Source organism: Hylobates moloch, unplaced genomic scaffold (genome assembly GCF_009828535.3).
Source record: "Hylobates moloch isolate HMO894 unplaced genomic scaffold, HMol_V3 SCAFFOLD_8, whole genome shotgun sequence".
Classification (NCBI taxonomy): domain Eukaryota; kingdom Metazoa; phylum Chordata; class Mammalia; order Primates; family Hylobatidae; genus Hylobates; species Hylobates moloch.
In genome coordinates this window covers 28,799,975-28,811,428 of record NW_026652283.1, presented here as the reverse complement: position 1 = coordinate 28,811,428, position 11,454 = coordinate 28,799,975, and the positions used below count along the sequence as shown (strand labels likewise).

The 11,454-nt window shown below is 41.0% G+C and overlaps 1 long non-coding RNA gene across 1 annotated transcript; it reads right to left on the bottom strand.

The window, feature by feature from the left end:
* Positions 1–632: 632 nt before the first annotated feature.
* On the bottom strand, positions 633–4,076 carry LOC131384113 (uncharacterized). The gene is made up of 3 exons (XR_009214645.1): positions 3,688–4,076; positions 3,007–3,116; positions 633–1,371 (listed from the first exon to the last, which is right to left on the bottom strand). It is a non-coding gene; the product is annotated as an uncharacterized LOC131384113 (long non-coding RNA).
* Positions 4,077–11,454: the final 7,378 nt, after the last annotated feature.

Below are 11,454 nucleotides of genomic sequence, written 5' to 3'. Positions count from 1 at the left end.
GATATGAATGCAAATAACATTTGCTCCAGGTGAAACTCCCTTTGGCTCCTTTGAAAACAGACCAGGAGAGGGGAGGAGTAATGAGGTCACAGGGGCTAGAGCTCACCATCCCTGAGAGAGGGCACCCTGCCCAGGAGAGGCCTCAGGGGCAAGCAATTGGGAAAGCAAGAAAGTCATGGGAAGGCCGTAGCCAGGCAAGGGAAGGGAGACGTGGACTGTCCTGTTCACACGCTCAGAAGCCAGGCACTTTGGATATGGTGCATCTTTTTCTTTTAGTGCTCTTTGAAAAATAGCTCCCATTTAAGTAAAAGCAAAAAAACTGTGGTCCTGGAAGAGAGACCTATACCAGGGAATATAAAAACAGCCACTCTTATGGGGATGAGAGAACAGCAATATGTTTTTTTATAGGCTCTTTTGTGTGATAACAGCTAAGAATATGCTTCTCAGAAAAATGCATATGTACTTATATTAACTACATTTTGCCTGTATTTTCAAGGAATTCAAGACTACGCTGCACCTCCTGTTCCCTGAAGCACCACCACCAGACCCCACACCCCAGAGTTACCAAGCAGTGGGCCCACTGATCAACACATACAGAAAACAATAATATGATACTGGCTTTTAAGGGGGAAAAAAGCTTTATTGCGAGTTAATTTGGCCAGGAGACAGGGAGCAGTGCTCAAGTCTGTCTCCCAGAGCTGGGGGCTGGGGGCAGGTTTTATAGGCAGAGAGTAGCTATGAGGAAGATAGGCAGATGCAATGAAGCGTGATCTGTTTGGGTGATGTAAAGATGTGGTGTTGGGTCCTTGGCTTTTAATTTCGTACTGCAACAAAACAGGGTACCTCTCACTTAACTGGGCGTGGTCCCTTGATCTGAGTACTTAGGTTCTGCTTATGGATGACTTTTTTTCCTTCAGGTTAGCTCCACAGTCTCAAATCTGACATGCTTGGTTCATCTGGGCATGCTCTGGTTACCTGACTTGCAACCCGGGGGTCTGTTGCAATTGAAAAACAACTCATCATTTTGTTACATATTGTTACGGACAACACTGAACCAGACTGAATTGGTTCTGTGGTTACACTGAGTTAAGAAGCCCTGATAAAAATACTCTGAATGTCCCTCCACGTTAATGTTCTGCACCATCCTGTTGTACCTAAATTTTAATTTCAGGCCTGAAATTTTAGGTTTTAAAAAGGACAGTTTGTAAAAGCCCCACAGTACCACACATTCAGTGGCCAAGGAGGCCTTCCTCTCTGCCTCCCTCCTCACCCTCTCCCCTGCTCTTCACCAGGGCTCCTCCTCCTCAGAAAACTTTCTTCTTTGTGCAGGGAGAGTTCAACACAGCATCAATTCATCCTTCCCCAGGGAGCCTGCCCAAAAGAAATAGCATGCGTCAGGAACAGTGCCTCTAACTCACTTCAATTTATTTAAAGTCACTTGGAGACCATTTTCAAAGGGCCTGTGCACTGTAAACACTGCAGGTAGTTACCCTTCTCGAACAGGAACTGTGCATATAAACACACGGCTCTCCAGGGGCTTCTGGGAAATCCATATTAACACACGGGAAGAACATAATGAGTCCATGTCTCTCTGGGGAATTTCTAATGATCCCAATCAACACAGAGGTTTCTTTCCATCCCAGGGAAAAGCACATAAATATCAACTGAGTGGAGCTTTAATGCCTTCGTGGATGATTAGAGAATCTCTGTCCAAGTTGTGGGAGAGAACACTGCTGAGGGTGGGAATCCAGAAGGCTCAAATCAGAGGCAGAACAGGTGTGTTCCGGAAGCTTCAATAAAAGACACCAAGAAAGAAGCCAAGGGTATTCCCAAGTGAGGGCCAAATGACTCAATGCATCCTGAGATTATACTGTGTTGTTATGTTGTCCTGTGTTGCACTGTTCAGTCATTCATTTCAAGAAACATGCTATGCGTGGCTCATGCCTGTAATCCCAGCACTTTGGGAGGCTGAGGCGGGTGGATCACGAGGTCAGGAGATCGAGACCATCCTGGCTAACACGGTGAAACCCCGTCTCTACTAAAAATACTAAAAAATTAGCCGGGCGCGGTGGCGGGCGCCTATAGTCCCAGCTACTCGGAGAGGCTGAGGCAGGAGAATGGCGTGAACCCGGGAGGCAGAGCTTGCAGTGAGCCGAGATTGCGCCACTGCACTCCAGCCTGGGTGACAGAGCGAGACTCCGTCTAAAAAAAAAAAAAAAAAAAAAAAAAAAAGAAGTGCTTTCCAGAAAGGAATAGCAAGTCAAAGGTCCTAAGGTGGCAGTGGGTAATGTGTGCACCAAGAAAAACAAGTGCTGGTTTGGAGTGAGTGAGTGAGTAAGGTGGAGATGAAGTTGAAAAAATAGCTAGAAAATCTCTGCTGTCAGTAGGCACGTAATTCCATTACTTTGACACGATCAGGCATTCCCCGTTTTAAAATTGGGATGACAGGGTCCTCAAAGGTTGGAAAAATATACAAGTAGCTCCAAAAGAAGATAGAAAAACATTTATTGATTAAAATAAACTTCTTCATAAGAAGTCTCCAGACTTCAGCCATGGATTCATCTACATGATATGTACAAAACTCTCATGGCCCAGGACTATGACCCTTTGTTATTCCCCCACACTTTCACACTCCAGTGTAAAGCTGAAGTTACCAGCCTTCCTCCATTCGTAGCCTTCTCTTCTCTGGGTAACTAAGATAAAACATGGTTTGCAAATACTTTTCAAAGGCCAGTGCTTTATGTTCTTTGTAAAATAAAAGGTCCGAGGCTCGGCATCATTTAAATTGAACACTCCACCCTAAAATACTTTTTGGCTCCCCCTTACACTTTAAACTATTGACATTAGAAACATCTCAAGGATACACAAGGAAAACCACTTAGCCAGGATGCCAGGAGGGTTTTGATTGCTGGTGGCTTTGTCAGGTTGGAGGCACCCGGGGCAGCCAAGGGTGGAGGTCCACTCTTCCCTCTTGTTGGGGAGAAATTCTCCATGTCATTTCCATACCTTTTCTTACAGCTTTTGTCCTGGATGACTTTTCAAGGATGTTTGTGTAGCAAATGGTCTTTGAAGATGAAGATAATGTCTCCCTTTGGAGCAGAAGCCAGATTTGTTTCCTGACCAGGATAATAATGTGTCCTCTGGGGAAAGGCAGTTTGGTGTGTGTGTGTGTTTGGTGGGAGTGGGGGTTGGGGGTGGTTGCTTGCTAAGAACCCCTTTAAAAGATTGAGGATCACCTGCTGTGACATGGACTAGTGTGGATGAAATATCCATCTGTGTCCACTGCTGTATCACCTATAGGACTTTGGGGTGCAACAAGAACCAACTGAACCTGAAGCCCGTGCTGCCTATTCTGTCCTGAGTAATAAAGTAACTAAGTACTTTGTCTCTGGCCCAGGCTTCTCCTGTCTTGTGACAGCATCTATAAAATGTTAGCAAGGTAACCGTTTGCTGTAAGCAGAGTGGAATCTCAGATCCTTCCGTTTTTGATAACTTTTCTGCTTCTCCCCCAATCCACCCAGCGCTGGCAGATCCTACCTACATTCAAGGGGGCTCACACAGTCTCCCCACCTGCAAAGCTGCCCACAAGACTGAGAAATTACGGCCCTGAAAACAGCACTTCCCCCGCCTCTTCCACACACACCACACCTCTGGGGCCAACTGTGTAGGACTGGTTGTCTTGCTCACCCAGAGGGGCTGCCGGAAGGGGAGTGAGGTGGCGGCTACAGCTGCCCACTCCCAGATCTGTCCAGAGAAAACAGCCTAGAACGCAGACACCTCGGGAAACTCTGGAAACTCGAAGGGAACTCCCCTTCGACTATCCCGCCTGGTCCCAGGAACGCAGATTAGCCTGGAGAGGACCTGGAAGCCTGGTGGCGTGAACAGCTGGAGTGGGAGAGGCAGGGAGGCAGAGAGGCCAAGGCGTGATGAGAACTAGAAACTCCCTTCAAGCCAGTCCCGCAGCTATTCCCGGCTCCGGGTCAAAGGGAAGCCCTAGACAGGAATGCACTTGAAGGTGAGGACGCTGAGCGGCCGCTAGGACTTGTGGCTGGTGTTCTCGGCCATGCCCTGGCCCAAGAAGTCGTTGGTGAAGGTGCCCCAGGGGAGCGGGGCGCGGGGCCGTACGTTGGGGCTGTTCACGGTCGCCCACACGTCGTCGTGCACGAACTCGCCCTGCAGAGAGCGGCCTTAGCACAGGCAGCTCGTCCCGGCCAGCAGCACCTCTTCCTCCCCCTGCGAATGCCCCGATCATGCTCCCCCAGACCCAACACACAAACACCCAGAAACATTGTGAACCCACGCGGGTGCCTTCTGTTTACCGCAGCTCTCAAGCCGCGGGCGCTTGAGTCCCAGGTGGCGAAAGTTCGCGCGCAGCGCGCGGCTGCCCAGGAGAGGAGGGGAAGGGCACCCCTGGATCCCGCCTGCGGTGCCCGGCTGTGCTCACCCCCACGCCCCCGCCCCCATCGTTCTCCCCAAAATGGGGCTGGGGAGGGGCACATCTGGCGGACCCCTCCCAGGGAACGAGACAGGTTTAGCAGGTGCGAAGCCTGGAACCCCCACACCCACCTTCCAGGGAGAAAAGTGCCGCTGTTTTCCGGGAAGTTCCCGGCTTTTCAGCATCCGGGACAACAGCATTGGCACCCGGGGAGACGCTCTCCACCCGCCCCTTGCTCGCGTCCAGTTGCCGGCTCCGTGCTCTTCTGCCCAGGCTTTCTCTCACCCGCCCAGCGCTGCGTCCTGCAGACCCAGCCTCCTGCGGGGATAGGGAGCACCTTCCCCAAAGCCAGGAGAAGGGGTCTCCCTGGACAAGGACATCCTGCTCGCCCTGCCCGGGTGTGTTCAGAGGCGCCACCGGGTATTTAACTTCACAGCTCATTTCTTGGTCAGCACTTACAAAAAGTCCCAGGTTCGAGTTTTGGTTTGGGTCTGCGGGCTAAGTTGGTTCCTGAAAAATTTCTTACTAGTTAATTTTTTTAATTTAAATTATTGAGACAGTCCGGGAGATGCCAAGCAAATTACTCTTTCTTCTCATCCAAGTGGGTCACTGGTTCTGATGATTAGTTTCTGTTTTTTTGTGCAAGTTTGAATAATCCTGCTAACAATAGGCAGAGAAGTGTGTAAGGCTTCTTCTGGCTTTGGTTCATAATTAGATATCCCAAAGTGCGGAATCACCTGATTTGTTTTGAGGTTTGAAAATCTGTGAACTCTTTCAGGCCCCTTGTAAATTACCATTGCTGTATGCTATTGTATTTGTTACCTGGGAAATTTTACATATCCAATCAGAAAAAATTTTAATGTGGAATTCACATTAAGATACCTTACATCCTCTCAGAGATGAAACAATAAATATTGGAATATGAAACTTTTTTTGAATCTTAATCATTCCCTGATTCAATACTTTTCTGTATTACAGAAAAACAGTGTAAAAATGTTGATATCTGAAAGCGTCTACAGTAGATATCTACTAATGTGCCAGCCCATCAAGCTGTCTTCTTCTCTCTTAAAGTAGGGACACTTACTGTGCCTAAAAAACAGACCACAAAGGAATTAGACGAAAACTTTGTTATTCAGTCTATGTTTACATTTAAAGCATTTATTGTTATAATACTATTTTATAACCTTCTGAGACAAATTTTGTCTACTGCCATCAATTTAAAACATAATTATTACAGAAGTGCTTCTTTAAGGCTTATCCAGATTAAGTCACTTATGCAAATGAGGATGGACCAAATACTTGAAAGAAATTAGAATGGAGAAAAAAATGAGAACAAGAAGTTTTTATAAAATTTGAAATTTGTTTTAGTAACACTTTATTAAATTACTGCCTTTTGTGCTTCTTGTGCGTAATTATATGTATAGTTCAGGAATGTCCGATATCACTAGTAAATATGTTATCCCAGTGTCATGAAAGCAGAAGGCCTGAATATAGAATCTACAATGTAAGAAAAGAATTATTTTTATTATTATTATTAAAATATTACTAGTTCTTGAAGAAATTCGGGAGAATTTGAAAAGAAAATAAAAATATCCCTGATATATCACCCAGAAATTACCACTGTAAATACATAGATATATTTATTCTAGTCTTTTGTCTATGTATGTAAATACATCTTTAATGTAAATTTGAATTACACTATATGTACTATTCTATATAAAGCTCTTTAAAACTTAATAAGTTTTCCATGCAATTAAATATTGTGCTATAACAAGATATCTACCAGCTGTAGAGTACTACATCATGTAGATGAAACATAATTAAACCAACCAGTCACATTTTTCTTGGCTAGGTTGCCTTTCATTTTCCTTTGCTATATAAAAAAAAGTCAAATATCAATCCCAAGAAATTAAATTACTCTCACAGTTATAGTATATATTTATCATATATTTTGATAAAGATTTGGCTGGTATGAATAGTTCTTTAGAAATTATTTCCTAAGAGCCCACTACAATTTTGAGTTTCAATCTTGAGTTTTATATCTACTCCATATGGATCAACTACTGACCAGGCCAAATCCGTCATAATCCTGAGCAAGACTCAGTGTGTCATAATCTGTTACAACTATACCCACCGAAGTTTGATGGCAGAGTTTCAATGGTTACCAGTGTTAAAAGGAAGGGTGCAGGGAATCTTTGGTTGTTGTCTAACTTGGGAGAAAGGATTTCGCCAAGAGACAATTAGTAATGTAAGCCTAACGAGATAAGTGTATACTCCAAGAGAGGAATGGGTTGACCTTACTGGAAAACAGCTCCAGGCTGATCTGGCTGGAAAAATAACAATAGCAGAGTTTATTTAAATAGACAGTACTCTCTAAAAGATGAGTGATAGCGGGCTACTCAAAAGAGAATGAGCCAGCAGCAGCTAGTGCTGGGGGACTCTAATCTTACATGATTATTCATGAAGGGATGTGAGGGGGTGTCACTTGCAATCATGTTTTAGGCAGTCCCTTTGAGTGTGCATGCCCTGTGGTCATACATGCTAATACACACACTGCATGTCTCTCAGCATTTAAAATATCCATGCAGGGCTGTGTTTTTTACTATTATGATGAGGAAAAGGCTACTCTAGGGTGAGTTATTGGAGGAGCGTGCATGCTCCTCAGTAGGGAAAGTCCCTACCATGGTTATCACTGGCCGGGGCCTGATAAGTCCCCTTCTGGACGGGAGGAGCCCAGTCACACGGCCAGAAGTAGCCAGTGTAGCCATTGCTTTTTTGCTGACTGTAAATGGGCGGCATCTCCAGGACTTCTTTTCCGAGGGGCTCCCTTGCCTGCTTATTTCTGACTATCTGCCTACTCTAATACCAGGAAGTTACAAACTCTACCATGTCTTACTCATCCTCATCTATGATCTTTGTCCAACGTGTAAGTCCCTGAGATTCAAGACAGCAATATATCTTCTTCTTAGCTCTATTTCCATGTTATCTGTTTTTTGTCATCCCTGAATAATAATTGAGGCAATGTGGTGTTGGTGCATGGATGGACAAAGAGAACAATAAAACAAATAAGGGTCCAGAAACAGACCTACTCCTGTAACAGTTTTATCTTTCTTTCTTCTTCTTCTTTTTTTTTTTCTTTAATTACAAAGGTGCCACTGCAGTATGGGAAATGGGGAAAGGATTGGACCTTTAAGTAAATTATGCTGGGTCTATAAGATATGAATATTGAGGGGTGGGAAAGAAAAAGGAATCTTGACCCCCACCTCACACCTTACAGAAAAATCAATTTAGATGGACCATAGACTTACATCTGAAAGGTAAAATGTTATTTTCATGACCTTAGATAGGCATATATTGCTTTAAAATACTCAGAAACAATAACTTCAAATGATTGTAAATTGGGATTCATTAAAATCAAGAACTTGTGCTCATCAAAAGCAGCTACTAAGAGAGTAAAAAGTAAAGTCACATTCTGGACTAGATCCACAGGCAGTTGCATTTGCTGCACTCTATCTTTTTCTTTTTTTAATCTTTTTTTGGTGAATGTCCTTAACTGAGAAATAGGAATTTATTAAATAATAGACACTAAACTAGGACATAGCTTCCCTAACAGATATATAGTATTTCGCCAAAAATTTGAGAGATTTCTTAGAACAAAGATCCTAAATAAGGTAAGATTTTGTGAACTAAACAAACAAAAATAAATGTAATGCTAAACTCTTCTTTCTTTAAACGAACTTTTCTTTCTTTAAGAATTGTCATTAACTTCTAAGAGCCAACATTACAATTTTCTTGCAGATAGAGATGCTACTCTTTGACAGTAAGCTATGGCTATGCTTATCCTTCTCCTTCAAAATCAACAAACCCACTTGATAGGTGTTCCCTACAGCCCTCAGATGTTCCCTGTCACCCAGCCAACTACTGTCACCCTTGGTCCTTTGACTCAGAAACATGATTTCTTCCTCTGTGATGCTACACCAATCAAATTAATCAGGAGGGATATATATTTTATAATGCACTTGTCAAATTAAATGATCTTTGAAATCCTTGAGGACTCTTTTGTTCATAATCAGATTTGAGCTAATCAGGACACAGACTTACCTGTGTCTTATGCTTAAAGCAGACACAGTTTGAAGAACTCTGTGAGGTACCAGATTACCTATGGGAGAAAAAAACCTACCAATATTGTTAGGATTATTGGGGCTGAGCCTTAGCCTACGTTGCAAAATACTTTTTGATACCAGGAAAAAAAGAAAGAATAAGGACTGTAATAGAAGAATGAGTAGGAAAAGACTCATTTGTTCTTGCACTGGTTCTTGTAATACTTCTATTCTCTTTGTTGAAAACCCACTGGAAGGAGGTACAGATTTGTCCAAGATCATAGGCTATCAATAGGGTAATTATAAATTGCTTTCTGGTGATGCAAAATTCAAACATGATCCTTTTTAAAACTGATAATCCTAATTGTTATTGTGTTAAATTTAAAATTTAAATAACAGAACTCTGCAAACTTAGCCTAATGTAGTAGTGGTGACGAGAAGAGAAAAGGGCATTGTGGAAGTGGAAATATGTTTCTTGTTACCTGTTTTTGTTGAAAAATATGCCACAGATGTGTTCTTTCGAAGTCTTTTAATTTGAGAATTAAAATGCTGAGAAAGAAAGGTGAACGATTTTGAAACGGGCAAAGAATCACTGGATGTCCTGTCAATGGAATGCTGGGCACTGTCTAGGGGTCCCTACTGGGGTTATTTGATTCTATATGGCTTTATGTTTTTTGATATCTTTTAGATATTTTACAGTTCTCTAATTTGTAGATAGCTTATAGTAATACAATAATTCTCATTGATAAAGATACAAATAAATTTTGTTAGATGAAGATGCAAATGATTATTACCCTAGGGACATTGACCACTTTTACATTTGTATTAAATATATTTGCAAATGCATTTCACCATTTATGATTGCTTATAAATGTGTCTATCTTCAGATTTCCCCTTGAACATTTTGATTGGCTAGGGAGAAACAGGTTTGGATTGGTTTCTATCAGTTACTTTTAGGAAGAATACTTTGCAAATGTTGTTGACAGTGATTAGAAAGAATTGGTTTTAGTGCTTAAAGACTTCTGCTACTTTGGACATGTTAGACCTTTCATCATGTTAGGGCATGTATGTTAGAACTTTTCTTATTAACCCAAAGGGAAGTTAGCTATCTAATGAGTCATCCACACATTTCATTCAGTGGTTGGTTATTCTTTAAACACTTCCTATTTAAACACCACATAGCCCAGTGGTGAGTGCATAACCTAAGGGATTATAATACAAGAACTATGATTTTTTTTTATTTTTCTACCTAAATATTCGTAGAGGCATAATGATTTGTCTAAGCAAAGGCTATCAATAGGATATATGTTGATTTATAGAAGTCTTTCATTAACTTCAGAAAGCATTCTCTTTAATCCATATTAAAATTCTAATGGAGTGGGAGGGTATCTAGAGAAGGAAATCTACCCCCAAAGTTCCCAAGATTCCTTTTATCTTCCTGCATTCTCAAGTTTGTTCCCCCAACTAAACAAATCCAGAAAGTTGATGTCAGTTTGTCCGGTTCTTGGGGAATAACAACAAAAAACAGCTTAAATGGCTTAATATACATTAGCTTAATTTTTTATCTGAAAATCATTATAATAGTTTGCAATGTAAAATAACTTTCCAGTAAGGAGCATACCTTACAGCCCTAATTAGCATTGTGAGTGTGTGAATCAGAAGGTCCTCAGAGGGAAAAGCCTTCCTTAGGAAAAATACCCCTTTCTTCATGTACTCTACTTCCAGATTCTCTCTGAAGTCCTCTTTTCAACATTTTAAGTTCCTCTTTTCCAACTGATACATTAATTTAAATTGAATCATTCATAAAAGTGATAAACTATACAACATTCCATAAATACTAGGTATTAATTTTAGGAATCCCTCTAATATGAATGCTTATTTGATATATTTCTCTTAATAGCTAGAAAAAGTTTGACATTCTTCTATAAATATCTATATATCTCATTATTAGGTAAAAGCAATGTAACGTCTGTTCCAGTTTTGTCATGGATTCCAGGAAATTCTAAATTAGGTTTTCTGATCAATTGTGATAGTGATCCTTAGCCTGGTTTTCCAAAAACAATTATCCCTCCTCTGTTGTTACACAGCCCATGTTCTTTTGCTCTTTGTGCTAATGGATTTATTATGTCTGTCTTTTATTATCAATCCACATCATATACTGACGTGCAGCAAGGAAATGCATAATGATAAATGAAAGAATAAAATATTCGGTTGAACATATGAAAAATTTCCTATATTTGACCAATTTTCATGTAAGAAAATGGCAGTATCATAAGGTTCAACTTAACAGTGAACAAATGAAGATGTTATCTATAATTACCTGAATTCACCTTTGAAAGACGTTCTTTGTCAATAACTTCAGTAAAATTTGTAACTTAATGGGAAGAACATTTTAAAACAACAAATATATCCACTTCCCTATAGTCCCTCTCTGTGCCACCACCCTGCCCTTAAAAATTACTGAGAGATCATTGGAACTGGAAAAAAAAATCTTTGAATACTATTTCTATAGAAGCATTTAGATTTCCATCATCTAGTAGAACTTATGTTCCACAACAAATAAAATATTCTAAGAAACTTCTTAGAATCTGATTTTAATAACAGTAATTTTGAATATCAAAAATATGTTTTTCTTTCTGAGTGGAAATAAAATACAATTTTTTTTTGGTCTAGGGACAATCTGCTCAAAACTTCTCAAGAAGAGTGTGAACGTACACTTCAAATCAAATACAACGTACCCTTCTTAACAATGTCTGAAACAGTAGTGTTTAATTTAGACAACTTATTTTAAAAAACCAACAACCAGTGTTTAGTCATAATTACAATGGCTGGAGTCAATTCCAAATGTCAGCATGAAATTCTTGCTTCTGATATTTTTCTGCCATGTGCTTTCTGTGTCTGTTGTGGATAGAGAGGAAT